Genomic DNA, 15,101 nt, shown 5'->3' on the forward strand with positions numbered 1-15,101 from the left:
CATTGAATCAAACTGCGCTGACTGGATTCTCCCATATTTCCCCAGAATGTTTTATATTACAGGCATCACAATCATAACATTTTGCTTTTAGACTGTAAAAAATAGCTAAATAATACTTGACAAAGTGAACCACATATCAGGCCTCTAATCCTCCACTGACAGGTAGCTGGATAAACTAATTAGTGATGGCTTTGTGTAGCTACCAAAACAACTATTTATATAAGTAAATTCATACTTTTTTCAGATACTTCAACACCTTTGTGTATCTTAACTTGCTTACACAGACATGCGATGCAGTCTCTTTCACTGAAAATCCTTAACTCATTCATTCTCCTCTTGACTTAAAGTTTACTTTAGCTTGATTTATGCCCGCGAGTGCTGCGTGTCTAAACTGGTCTGCCTGCCTGCTGCCGAGGCTTCTTCCTTTAGCAAACGTTGACCCACCGAATCTTTTCATGCTGGTCCTGTAAACTGACACACACGGCCACTATCGTAGCAAAATAGCTGGACTGTGCAGTTAAATCTGCTCTGCTCTGCCTTTATGGCTCAGTTGGAGCAGCAATGTGGTGTAGTAAATAACAGTGAATGCCCAGAGGGCTCTTTGTGTCTGTGTCTGTATCTATAGTTGTCTCTTAGTGTGAATATCCTTCTTTGTTTATGGAAGAGTGTGTTAATGAGTGCATGTGCGCGTGCACCAGTGTTCCTGTCTGGCTGTTTTTATGGTTTTTTGTGTGCCCAAACTGGCATATGAGGCTACGAGTGTGTGTCTGTGTATTTATGTCTGTCTGTGTCTCTGTTTGTGTCTGACTCCCTCTCTGTGTATGTGTGTGGGCTTTTGCTCTCAGGTGTGACTGTGATTGCTTGGCGTTGTATAGCACTCTACGTGTCTGGCCTCAGATGCTGTGATCAGTCAGTTTGGCTCCGTGCAACCAGATGAGCCTTTCCACTCTACAGAAAAAAGAAACTGCAACAATTATAGAATTATATGAAGTAGGAAGTCATTGGTGAGGAAGTAATTGCTCAGTTTCAGATTCAAGTTCCCCATAAACATCATTTACGTATGATGTCAGTGTGCGGATGTTACCCTTTAGCTGAGACGCTTCCTTTAAAGGGATATTCTTGTTTTTGTCTCCATATTTGGTGCTTAGTGCTCACCATTGTGAGCTTATCAGGTTTTATCCCTTTATAGATTTACTTGATAAACTTAAGTCTGTCTCTCTCATGTCTGAATGTAGTCACTGCTATTACAGTATGTATGGGGAATCTGATAACCAAAAAAGTCCACAGGTGAAGCTCACTTTAAAGGGTCAGATCCAGATTGCAGCATGATTTAAACTTCAGTGTTAGTGCTTGCTGATATCACTGCCAAAGCACAGATAAACAGCCATATGTATCTAATCACGTGTGTTATCCCTTAACTTATATTTTCTCTGTGTTTTATTGCAGGTTTTGTCATGTTCAGTTGCTTTTGCAGCTGGAATTTTGAGAGATTTGTGCGGTTATGAGATCACAAAAGAATCCAACCTGCCAGCCTCAAAGTCATGTTCTTGTCGAAAGCCACAGGATATTGATGCAATCAATCCTGTGTTATTTCTATGCCTGTTTAGATAGTAGCAATCACAAAGACATGAGAGGATGGGGAGTTACTTTCTGGTACTTTTAGGAAAAGAAATGAAGAACCAGGATTCATTTCAGGTTATATTTAGTTAACAAATTATTTAGATAATTTCATTACAGCTCCTAAACAAAATCCTAAACAAACAACACAATATCTAGCAAATCTAAATAATTTAATTATTGCAGAAGAAGAGCATTATGGAAACTCTCTTGTCAGTTCAGCTATGGTTACCTGCTGCTCCACATAGCCAGCAACCCACCAGGTTCTCCATGTGTCCATAATGCGCTCTGCTTAGCTCAATGCTCCATCTTTGCTTGCTAGTCACAACCGGTGGCTAATGTGGCTAATGGCAATTGCTAATATTAACATTTGCACCATCCAGGCTAACGTCTATGAAACTGTATAATAGGTCAGTGTTGTTAAACTGACCTCTGAAATTTCTCTGTTCAGTAATTATGAATGTGAACTACCTTAGCTGTTAGCGAATTGAGGAGCTGTGTGCCTGTCTGTAGTTAGCAATGCTATACGAGGTTCACTGCCAGCTTGATGAGGCAAAGGTGGAACTGTTTATACTGATATTTTTTCAAATGAATTGATATTTAGTAATTTATTAATAACTGAGTATTGATATTCTTTTTGTCAACCCTAGCGTACAAAGCTCAGTACAACAACAAAAAAGGCACTAGCTTATAACGCTATTCAGCGATGGTGCTACGTACGTTCACTCAATCCAAAAATCTGATATCTCAAGACCTACATCAAAACACAATCAAAACTGAGCACATGAATGGAGGTAAGTAACAAAATATGTTTCTTTTTAATTTAGTGACTGTGTGCTAAAAGCATGCAATCCTGGATAGCCAGAAGGCAAACTGTTTTCCCTGGATACCAGACGCTAACTTAAGATTCTGTTTTATATTTGTATGCAACTGTGTTACAAAAACTCCTCAGCTCTAAATATGCTTCAGCAATCAAAGATGTGTAAGGCACTCAAAAAAAAAAAAAGTTATTGTAGCGTTTATAGCGTCTGGGTGTCAATTTATGGGATGGCGATATTTGTGAGAATGCGGTCAAAGAAACCAGAGCTCTTTCCATCTATTTGGTACTAAAAGAAGAACACTTTGTAATGATAGTTTTCAGGGATTTCCTGGCCTTTATCGTTCATAATTGTAACTGGGTAATAAAAAAAAAAAAAGATCCATTTTTATTTTATAGGCATTTGCTTTGTTTGCACTCTTTTGGCTTGAGAGATAATTAAAATGTATTACTCTCCTTTTGAGTGATGAATGAATGGAATTTCTTGACATTTAAGGTATCTTAATTACAGGCTGATCACATCACTTCATAGCATTCATGCTAAGCTTTGAGTGTGTAAACTGACTGTGTAACCAAGTCTGCCTCTTCTTTATTGACTGTTCTGCACTGACGCCAACTGAAAAGGTTCTCTAAAGCTCATTGTGCAGGCTAACAAAAAGAGAATACTAAATGTGGGTGCTCTTTGATGTGATTATGGGCGCAGTGGTGATGCAGCTAATGTGGCAAACCCTTAGTCTTTGTCAGAAGCTTCCTCTTAAATAGTATGGCTTTTATGTCATGGTTACTGGTGAATGCTTAAAGACACATAGGAATCAAAGCACACAGGAAGAAAAGAAAACCGCAAGCTCTTCAACGTGTTTGCACCAAAAGTAAAATGTTGAAATGTCACGTCACTTGCAGTGATTTCATTTTTTAGCAGCAGTTGGAACATGTCTGCTAACTAAACAGACTGCACTTGTACAGCATAATCCTTATTTACAGAATGTCATTATCAATGAGCTTTCTCTCCAAGCTAAATGTACACCAGTCACTGCAATCTATACAAAGCGTTCAAGAGCACCGCTAAATAAACGGTCCTTGCTTTCATAATCCCACCTCCCAAGCACTCCAAACCCTTCCTTTTTATATTTTATTCTTTCTGTTCCTTCTCGCATATGTAATTTTCTCTCCTTTCTGCCAACTTTCATTTCTTTTTTCCTGCTTCATATTCATTCTTACTGTTTCAGGCTTGTCCATGAGAGACAATAGCCTCATTGTGATAGTATTCCATGGGTGTGTGTGTGTGTGTGTGTTGGACCACACAAGACTTGCAGAACGCAAGGAGACATGTGCAACGCTCCTTTGCTCTGTACCTGCCTATATAATCATACCTCAAATCACCAGGGTCTGGACAGCTCGTCACCTTGCAGCTTAGACAGAGGAAATACCTCCAGGATTTACACATCCTTTAAGATGTGCATACGTGTCTATAAGTGTGTATGTCTGGGGGAGAAGACAAAAGGACCTTTAGGTACCTGTCTCCTTGTGGCACTTGAGCAAAAACAGGGCGTGATGTGACACACACGCACACACACAGCTTTATTATGCACTGTTATCAAATGACAGAAGAGTTTTAATGTTGATAAATGAACTATAGATCAGGATAGAATTATTAGCCCCCCAACACGGGTTTTCTAAACATCCTAGTTTTATTTTGGATACCAATATTATCTTACTTAACACACAGAAACAAAATTATTACATAAAAACTACCAGGGTCAAAATGATCAGTCCCCACGGACGGTGATAGTCAGGGCAGACCAGTTAGTAATGTTCACGTTGGTCTTCCGGAGGAAGCTCTTCACCAGGAGCAGCATGTGTCGTCATAGGTCGTCGTTTGGAGAACAAAGTGATGATCCAGATCCAGTTTTGCTGCCAGCTGCTTGAGGTTTTCTTTCAAAATCTTCACATATCCTTCTTTCTTCATTGTTCATTTCACCTTGACAAGAGTCTCAGTTCCAGACACACTCCATTTTACTTCGGGGTTCATGTTCTTTGGGTTGTATGCTCTCCATTCTTTCTCCAAACATAAGCAGCGTTTCTGTGGCTAAATAGCTCGCAATTGGTCTCATGTGACCAAACGACGCACTTCCTGTGTCCGTAATCTTTCTCTAGGTTATCCTTAGTGTTGTTTTTTTTTACTAAAATAGTCCTGTTACTGGGTGAAAATCGCAATGCTTTCTAATTAAAACTAGTATGTTTAGATGTTGAATCGTTTGCTCTGTTAACAAAAACACTTGGGAGAATTTTGACAAAAACTTTGCATTTCATAGGTGGACTAATAATTTTATCATCATCTTTACTTCTGGCAGCATTTGTCAGCATAGGAGTAAATTTCGCAAGGAACTTGTGACATGCACATTTAATCTAAAAGCCACAGCAGCAGCATGATTTAGTAATGCCTTTGGTCACCATCATCACATGAACTGGTTAGGTTAGAGATGATGCATGTGTTTGTCCTAGCTGGGCCGGCAAGTTAATGGTTACAGCCCTCAAGACATGATCAGCAGTTTGTAGCAGCTGCCAGAGAGAGTCATAGTATTGCCATAACTAGTTACCTTCACAACTGCACAAAACATTTTAAACCAAATGCCTACAGTCAGTGTCTTAATCAGTGCAGCTCGGGTTCATACAGAAAATCTAAGTTGGATCAAAATGTAAGAATTACATTTGGCGATTATTAGTCTTTCCAGTTTATTTGAGTTATAAAAACCCTCAAGAGAGAATCTTTGTGAATGACCCTCAGTCTTCAGTTGAAATATATGACTGGGTTGATGTTTGGATGGATTCAAAGTTTGATGAGGTGGTAGATTACCTCAGTCCACAGCAAACTAGCAAAAGGCAGAACTTTGATCATGCTCTGACTCACCAACCTTTCTGGAATCTTGGTTTTCAGACTAATGCCAAAATGGCAAATAACAACTTGAATTACATTGTCAGCTGATTCTGAGCCAAAATTCGCCCAGGTTCAAACCACCTTGCCAAATCTGGAAGCCTTCACAGGCATGTGAACTTGAGTAACATCCCATTCTTAATGCATAGGGTTTATTATGATTTAGGCCCACCCTTTGCAGCTTTAACAACTTTGACATATTTTGCTGCATTTAATTTTAGTTTCTTTTGCTGTCTTAGTGTCAGAGGTTGTGTGTGGATGAGAGGAAGAGAGGACCCAAACGCAGGACTCGTGGATAGTGCTGAACTGAAGACAGTTTATTATAAAGACTGTATGAACAGAAGATGAACGGACACTGGCTGGCTGGATGACTGAATGACTGGCTGAACTGAAAGCACATACGGGAAAGATGGCAGTGACAACATCAATGACAAGACAGTGAACGAGTGGAAACTGAAGACTTAAATACACAGACTGATGAGGTTGATAATGAAAGACCGGTGAGTAGGGATGGGTATCGTTTAGGTTTTATCCGATACCGGTGCCAAACCGGTACTTTTGAAATGGTGCCGGTGCTTAAACGGTGCTCAAACCGGTGCTTAAAGAATGGAGAACACAAAATTGGTCCAAAAACCTCTCATGTTCAGCTGTTTTTTTGTAAAAAGATAACAATGTTAGCCTTTTCTGCAGCTATGGGGCATATATGGTATCACTCTTGGCTGGAAGCAGTGCTTAATCAATGGAAAAAACACAAACTTTGTCCAAAAACCTCTCATGTTTAACTGTTTTCCACTTTTTCTTTGGTCATTTAGCCTTTTTGGCCAGGGTGAAGGGAGCATCTGCCATCAAACAAGAAGACAGCCGCATGTAGCTATGATGATGTTTGCTAGTTCACCTTACATGCATTAATGTAATAACGTGGTTAGCCTACTCAACGTAAATTACACACGAACAACATTAAGCTACTCACGCAGAGAAGAATGGCTGCTGCTGCCATCATCATCCGTCATCATTTCTGCTACACTGGCAGGGCTAGGGGCCAGGACTCTATTCTTCGGGTTTTTGGGGGATGTTGCTCCGGGTCCGATAACTGGCAACCCACCCGCAGTAGATGTGCAAGGTGTGAGGTCTCACAGCAAGCTATCAAATACGGCGCATTTCTCGGCTTTTAAAAAAAACGCTATGCGTCGCCAAGTGTTTCATCGGATTTGAGGTGTTACCTCCTTTGACAGTATCACAGTATCAGCTTAAAGCACTTGTTGCAGGCTGCTGAGTTTGCATATTTTGCTGTGAAGTACAGCCAGACTTTTGACCGCTTCGCCTTGGTCATTTTTAATCTGTAGCTCTGCATAAAAGAACGTACGTACCTGGCCCCGCCTACTATCCTCGGAAACGTAAAATGATTAGCTAGAATCTAAAGTGTATCACAGCTTAGGAAAAAAAAAGCACCGAAATAAATCACCGAAATGTGCGCTGCTTTTCGGTCTGGTTACTACCGTTTATGTCAGAACCGGTGCCATCGTGGCACCAGATACCGGTACCCATCCCTACCGGTGAGTACACAGCTGAACATAATCTGGCTAATGACACATGAAACGGACTGGCACAGGAAAAACTGGAAATGAGAATGAGTGAGAAATAAACTTAACATGATCCAACTGAAAATACTGGGTAAACAGCCCAGGAACCCTGACACTTAGCTTTTCAGCTCCATTATTTGCCACTTCTTCCACACTAAACTCTTCTGTTCTACAAGCTGCGTGTTAAGAGATTTGGTTGGGCACTACAGTGCTCTTCAATTGACCCACTGGCCCAAAAGTGCGTCAGCCCACCAGGCAAATGCCCGATGTACCATATTACCAGTCCAGCCCCGGCTTGGATGCAGCTGCTTGGCCATGGACACCCGTTCTGGGAAGCTTTCTTCACACTGTTCTGGATCTAATCTGAAGGTCACATGAAATTTGGAGGTACGTAGTGATTGAATCTGCGGAAAGTTGGTATTTTTGTCATTCCCACTCACTTCCACCTTGTTATAATACCACTAACAGTTGACTGTGGAATGTTTAGCAGTGAGGAAATTTCACAAGTGGACTTGTTGCACAGGTGACATCCTGTCACGGTACCACACTGGAAATCACTGGTGTTCCAGAGGGTGACCTTTTCTTTGACAAGTGTTTGTAGAAGTAGTCTGCATGTCTTGGTGCTGAACACCTTCAATGATTTGGATGGGTGAGTGAATACTTTAGGCAATATAGTGTATGAATGAGTAATGGCCGGATCACATTTGGTGCTCCAGTGTGCAAAGACAATAAGAGAATATATAATAATCTTATATTCTACAGCTGGAGAAAAGGCCTGTATATAAAGAATTAACTATGTTGAATATCTGTATTTTCAAATGTGGTAGGATTGTTTGTATAGGCACTGAAAAGCTGAATATTTTCTCAGTATGTGTATGTTTGCGCACGTGGATGTGTTTCAACTCTGAAGGCCATGCTACTATAAATCATGTGATACACTGCAATGCGTTAAAGCTGAAAAAACAATGGTTCTTAGTGAACCTATACTCAGGAATAGTTCAGCAGGAATTTAAAAAGATGTTTTAATTAAAAAAAAAAAATCTTAAACAGACCCTTCTTTTTGAATCTGCATTAGACCTAATTAGAACCGTACCAGTATTTTAAAGCCCAAAACCAGTATTATTGTTTAAACTTGTAAAAATATCTTGAGGGATGGGGTAAATTCCTTTTCTGAGAAAGCAGCCACAAAAGAAGCACTTTAAACTTCACCAGAACATGTAATTAACCTGCCAGCACGACAGTGGCTATTATGCAGGCAAGGTTTCTCTTAAGCATGGCAATAACCTACAACTACTACCTCCACTTCAGGATGGTATAAAAATCAGTGTGTGCATGTTGTAAATGTGGGTTTTATGTTGCATTTAGTTGCTCGTGATAACATCTTACTCCTGAGTAAAAAGCAAATATTATTTTTTCCTACGTTTGAGTAAGTTATAATGTTGCACACTAAGTGGCAGTTGTAGCAACCACTGTAATTGCTGTTTTATTAAAATATTAGATGTTTTTAGAAGTTGTTGTATTTTAAGAAACTGGATAAAAACACAACCAGTAAGATGCAATTCAAAAGTGTACCTCACTCCATTCCCCGACTACATTCACATATCACATCCTTGGTTTAGTGCTTTAGGATTAAAGTTCTGATATCTGCAGTGTGTATATGTTTATATTTACACTTGGAGGCAGTATTATTACTATGAATTATATTTTGCATACCCAGCTTCCCAAGCCTGTGTCTGATACTGAAAATTTCAATTCAAGGATCCACTACTAAACATATTTTGTAATTCCTACTTCTAAACATGTAAAAGTTTAACGTTTCCTGCTTTCTTGCTGTCCCAAAAATTAGCTTTCTTTTCCTCATTGGCCAACTATCTAAGTCCTTTTCCATTTTTACAGTGTAGAAATGACTCAGAGTAAAAGCAGATACATACATACAGGCCACCCACCCAGTTGCAACACGATGCAATCAAGCCTTTTTTTAAACAGCAGATTAAAAAGGTCTACCCTATTTTAGCCCTCTTGTATGTTAATCACTGAAAACATCAGGCTAAAATTATAAAGAGGGGTAGATAGCAGGTTTTTATAATTATATTTCCTTTTCTTGGTTTGCTTCCTCAACCAGATTGTAGTCTACACACTGACCACCACTCTTTCTTTCCCTGCCCACAGAGAAACCAGTGGAGTTTTGTGTGTTTCAGGAAGCACTAAAGTGGTAGAGAGATGGGGAATGTGGTAATAATAATATTTTTTTAATTGGAGCTTTAGTTTGTTTGTAGTTGAGATTTTAATAGGAGATGCTCTAGTGATTGTCTTTATTTTAGAATATGAAAATTTAACCCCAGGAGCCAACGGCACTAACAGCTGAAGTCTAAGTGTTACAGTGTTGACTTAATAGTCATACCAGTTGCACCACCCAAGGGGAAAATATCTATTTAAATATATCGGGACATGTTTTCATTTTTCCTCACATTGTTTCCTGACCGCCCCTCTGTGAATCACCAGCTTAGCGTGGTGGAGACGTTTGTGTTTCCCAGCAATCCCAGAGGCTACGCTGTCAGGGCTTTTGATTCAGGTAGGGTCTACCAAGGCAAATTGGTCCTGGGTTAGGGGCCGATTCACAAAACCCCTGAAAAAAGAACCAAGGGACCAGACACCCCATGTAACAGGGTTACTGGGGCCCCACCCTGGATTCAAGCCTGAGGAGGAAACTTGAGGGAGAGCGGCTGGGAGCTATGCCTTAGCAGGTGGGGCAAAACTCAAATTAGCAACATGGGCCTTCTCGGTTGGGGCGCACCAAATGCAGGAGGTGCTGTAGGGATAAGGTGCAGTGTGTGCCAGGTAGCAGCCAGATGTGGCACTCCAGTTTCCAGCTCTTGGGACATGGAACATCCCCTCTCTGCTGGGAAGGGAGCTCGAGCTAGTGAGTGAGGTTGAGAGCTATAACTAGATACAGCGAGATAAAATGTCAATGATTTCCCATGTGAGATCAATAAAGTATTTATCTATCTACAGTCTGGCTCACCTCAGTGTACAGTTTTGGCACTAAAACCAGACTCCCAGAGGGAGGCTGGACTGTTTCAGGAGTTGCCCTGGCTGAGAGGGCTGTTTTCCTTTAAATCAGGTAATATGCTATAATATGATATACAATAATTTGCATTTTGACATTGACAGTGAGACCTGGAGGAGCGTGATTCGGAGGAACGGCCAGCCTGATCTGATCCCAAGTGAGACTCCATTGTTGGACTTCTGTGCCAAACACAGTTTGTCCATAACAAACACTTTCAAACATCGACGCCTCGAGGTCGCAGGTTGATGATTGATTTCTAGGGAGAGGGAGATCTGGGATTTTCTGCCTCAGATAAATGGCACAAAAGGATGAGTGAATGGATATGAATTGAGTGGAGGATGCTTGGGTCACAAAAAATATTTATTACCTAGGTGACTTCTTTTCCTTAATTATGATCAAGCTTGGCAATCAATATTTTTGCGTTTACTGTTAAACTCTTCTCCTTTTGATCATTCACTTTTATTTTGGTTTAATTTTCTCCAGTTACTGCAAATCAGAACGGATAAATTACCAAGCCCTGACTGACTTAACCCCTCTTGGGTGAGGTGTTTTACAGCCTTTTTAAGTAAACCTCTTTATAAACAGTGACAACTTTCCTATAAAAACCACACTCTTTGATTTTAGACATTATGTTGGTATCTACAGTGCTATCCCACTTACAGAACAGATGAGGCCTTCTCTCAGGCTTATCTTTTGATCTGGCGCTCACTCAGTCCTGATGCCCTGATCCACTCCTTTTTGTCTGAACTTCCCCCCTTTATCTTCTGTTTCTTCTCGAGCCTATCATCTTCCTCCATTTCCTTGCTCTGTTGTACCTTTGGTGAAAGCAGCATGTCTATTCATGGAAAAACAACCCATCACTGCATGTGTGTGAGCAGGTTCTCATACAGATAAGAGATCTTAAACTAACAGAAGAGCTTAAGAGCTAGTGAACCTATCAGATGGAACAGACCATGCAAAAGATGAACCGATTACATGCATTTGCATACGTGTATATGCATGCACAGATGCACGTGCACACACAGCAGATAATATGAGTGGGAACAGAGGGTGGCAGATTTATTTTGCAAGTGGGACGGAGAAAAATAAACATGAAACATATCTTAACAGGTTGAAAGTGGAAATTCAAACTACTGACCTTGTAGCTAAAAAGTGATCAAGCCTAAAGTTTGAAATGACAGATGAACACAGAATGTCCTTAAAATTACAAAAACACAGGCCAGTAGCAGAAGGCACGTCAGTAGTTTTTATTAACACGACAAAGAGAGATTTATTATTTAACAATAACCTTTACTTTTGAAACATGATGCCGGCTAAAATGCAAATAAAAACAGAACGCAATGATTGCAAATCTCATAAATTTAATGAAAAGTTTTGGTTCATTTAGAATTTGATGGCAGCAGAACGTCTAAAAAAAGCAACTATTATTAAAAGTGTATTAATCAACTGCAGCATTTATTAACCCACGTCCCAGCCAGCCACACACATTGCCTGGGTCTAAGTTATTCGCTAGTATAAAGTTTGTGGGGTGGCAAAGCAGCCATGATGACTAATGTAACATCTGTTTATTTCTTGTTGAATTCAGGTGAGTAAATCCACAAAAAGTAGCAGCATAGGTCAGCTGGTCACAGCCTGTATACATAGCTGACGATAGAAATAATTGTCTTTTCTTTCTAATTGATTATTTTTCCCACGCTGTACCATTATAACTACTTTTAGGGTGCTAAATCCCACTCTAACCCCTCTCAAATACAATCATTTTTCTATAGAGGAGTGGCGAAAAAGCTACCCATCTATAATGTAGGCAGCAGCAAAGAGATATATATTTTTAAATTGTCTAAATACATTTGTTTGAATTAGATTTTAAGTTGAAATAAAGGCCATATTCTTTTAAAATCCCCCAAAGATCCCCTTTCGGACTTACAACTGCTTCTGAAAGATACATAAACACGCACACACAAGTACAGATAACAAAACCTTGGAGCCATGCTGACTGTACAGCTGACTGTGTAAAGCTCACGTTTTTGGTGTGCCAATGCAGACTTGTCAACAGTTTCAGCACTGATATGTCAGCCTCATGATTGGTTGGTCTGCAGCCTGAATCTTGGGGAAACCTTCACTCAACAGCCCTGAGGTGAGTAAACAGTGTTCTTATGTGGTAGTGACTACTGTCTTGTTTCCCTACCAACCCAGTGTGTTTTGGTTGCAGCAGCATTGGCAGAAACTTGTTCATTAGTTATCTTCCCCGGGGCAGAGGGATTAATAACAATATCCCATTGTCCCGTTGTGGCACGAGGAGAACAGGGAAAAAGACAACCTGAGGCTGAGGTGTTAAAGATAGTTTTTTAATACAATGGTGGCTTTATCACGCCAGAAGTGTGTGATTGTCTTGGGATTCTTCATTACGTTAAAGAAGAAAAAATGACAACACTGCAACCTGATATTTGAGTATTACCTCTGCCTTTTTTGCTATATTCCAGGTCAGCCTGCCAAACAATATTACGTATTCTTTTTTTTAAAGAGTAGTCTTAAATTCAGTCACAACACAAAAGTCTGTGTACATTTTAAGATAACAGGTTGGATATCTTGAGGTAAGAACTTGCAAGAACCTATCGAGTATTAAGTGAACATAAGCAGAGCCTGTCCAGTTAATACTTCCTTTTCTCTCTGCCCACCCATTAAAGGTATTTTCTTAACACTGGTATGACATTGTGACTGAAGCATCTGAGAGGTTATATCACTCCTTAGTTTCAGAATCCGGCAAAGATTTTTGCAGAAGTCAGTATATTCTGTGGGCTCCTCTGCAATAGTAAATGTCTTTCTTTAGCATAAGAGCCTCAAAACTTTTCAGGGTAGGCTTCAAAAGAAGGGCTTTGAAGTCTCCCACCATATGGGATAATGAAATGCATGGCGAGCTGTCAGATTAACTCAGGAGGCACTTTATTTTGACAAGCTCTTTGGCTCCTCAGTACAGGCATCATAAAGGCTTTGTAAAGCTCATAGAGCTGGAGACCACAACTTCATTGATCCACAAATGATGCAAACTGTCTTATTGCTGGAAGCCTGTGTGGTCCTCTCTCTCTCTCCCTCTCTCTCTCTCTCTATGTATATGTACATATATATATGTGTGTGTGTGTGTGTGTGTGTGTGTGTGTGTGTGTGTGTGTATATATATATATATGTGTGTGTGTTTGTGTGTGTGTGTGTGTGTGTGTGTGTGTGTGTGTGTGTGTCGGGCCATATATAAAACATTTGGTCTTTGGGTCTGTAAAATTAAAGCCAAAAATAAAGTGCCTTAAACCTGCAATCTTTCAGATTTCCAGCTGGGGGTGACTCCTCAGCTTGCACTTGTTTACTTGATAAATTAAGTTATATTGTATTTGCACTTTTTGCATCTTGCACATGTCTTCATCCTGTCTTGTCTACAATATCCTGACCATAACTTGAACCTGGTATTCGATACCTACTGCATAATCCACTTTGTATTGTCTCTGTCCTGTCTTTGTTTATTGTACAGTTAGTACTGTATAGTTATTATTATAGTGTTGTATAGTTAGTAATAGTACCTTTTTATCTCTTAAATTTACCCAAATTTAGCAAGTTAGTATTTATTTGTAATTCCTAGTTTTATATCTCTTGGAGATATATCTTTTATATTCTTATAAATGCACCATGGGGGGCTTGGGGTGAAACAGCATTTCGGTACACTGTATACTGTGTATATTATTGTATTGACAATAAAGTTCTTGAATCTTGAATATCACTGCAGTTAATATACTTTTTCAAATATTTTTTTTGTTTTCTTTTTCTTAGTTTTGTCTTAGTTAACTTAGATTGATGTTAAAAAAAAGGTCCCATCCAAACCTAATGTATGTCACATTAGGCCTCAGTCACACAGGACTAGAGACCAGACTGCCCCTCCCTAACAACTATAGGGACTGTAAGGGAAAAATATTTATTCTCCAAAATGTGCTAAGTGGGTACTGGTGGTTGTCACTAGGTGAAATCGGTCACAAAAGTGGTACCAAAGTCACAAGGAGCTTACCTAGCAAAAGCAAACAATCTCTTGCAACCACTCACCAACCAGTCATGCAATACACACAGCCAAAATATAGCCAAAATTGATATTATTATGAACACATGCACCTAGACATGTGCATAACATAACTAGCTCGCCTATGCTAGCATTACCTGATAAGTTCCAACGTTTTTCTAAACATGGCCATGGCGACGGCCAAAATGCCAAACTCGAAGGTTCAGAATCCAGAAAATAGCAACATAGTGGCTACTTTCATCTTTCCTACAGTTCAATTAAAAGCTGTGCAATACAGCTAGGCTGTTAGCTAGCCATCATATAGCCATCCTTTGTCACATTTCCAGTTAGTTGCAGCTGCCATCAGGTGGGAGGCTAAGCATGCCCTGGTCAGGTCACCTAGCTAGATTGACTTACAAAAATATTACAAAACTTTTTCTAGTGAAAGCCACTGAAATGCATATTTTGACAGTTACTGGGTCATTTATGGGTCTATGACAAGACGGTGGTATTCTTTAACTTGCATTAAATTCGACACATGATACGTGCCAATATTAATCCCCTGTCAATCAGCGCAGTTCCCAGTAATCAAAGCTGCATTGTAACAGCTTCAGATCTCTAATAATTGACATGTGAGCCAGCAACACTCCATTAAAAACAAGCTGAGGAGTCAGTTCAGCTGTGTCTCCCTTACCACAAAGCCACAAAATGTAAAACAAGCCTTTAATAAGAAGCACATGGAGGAGTGGCATAAAGCTTTAACTGGCTTTGACACAGTGTCGCTCCTCATTCATATGTATGCCACATCATAATCAAATCCCTGCTGAAAGTAAAAATGCCCATTTCCAAATTCAACACTTGCTTACAAAGCACATTCATTTAATCTTAGGGGGCTCGTGTATATTTATAAAATTAAATGCCATGTTCATTTATGCAAGAGTACCGAGTTTTATGTAAAACTGTAGCTAAAGCATAATTTATCTCAATTTGTCTCAGTTTGGCGTGGTCATTCTTTGTGTCACATATACATGGGTCTACAGGTGCAGCCGACCCTG

This window comes from Simochromis diagramma, unplaced genomic scaffold (assembly GCF_900408965.1).
Source record: "Simochromis diagramma unplaced genomic scaffold, fSimDia1.1 OVJJ01000413.1, whole genome shotgun sequence".
Taxonomy (NCBI): domain Eukaryota; kingdom Metazoa; phylum Chordata; class Actinopteri; order Cichliformes; family Cichlidae; genus Simochromis; species Simochromis diagramma.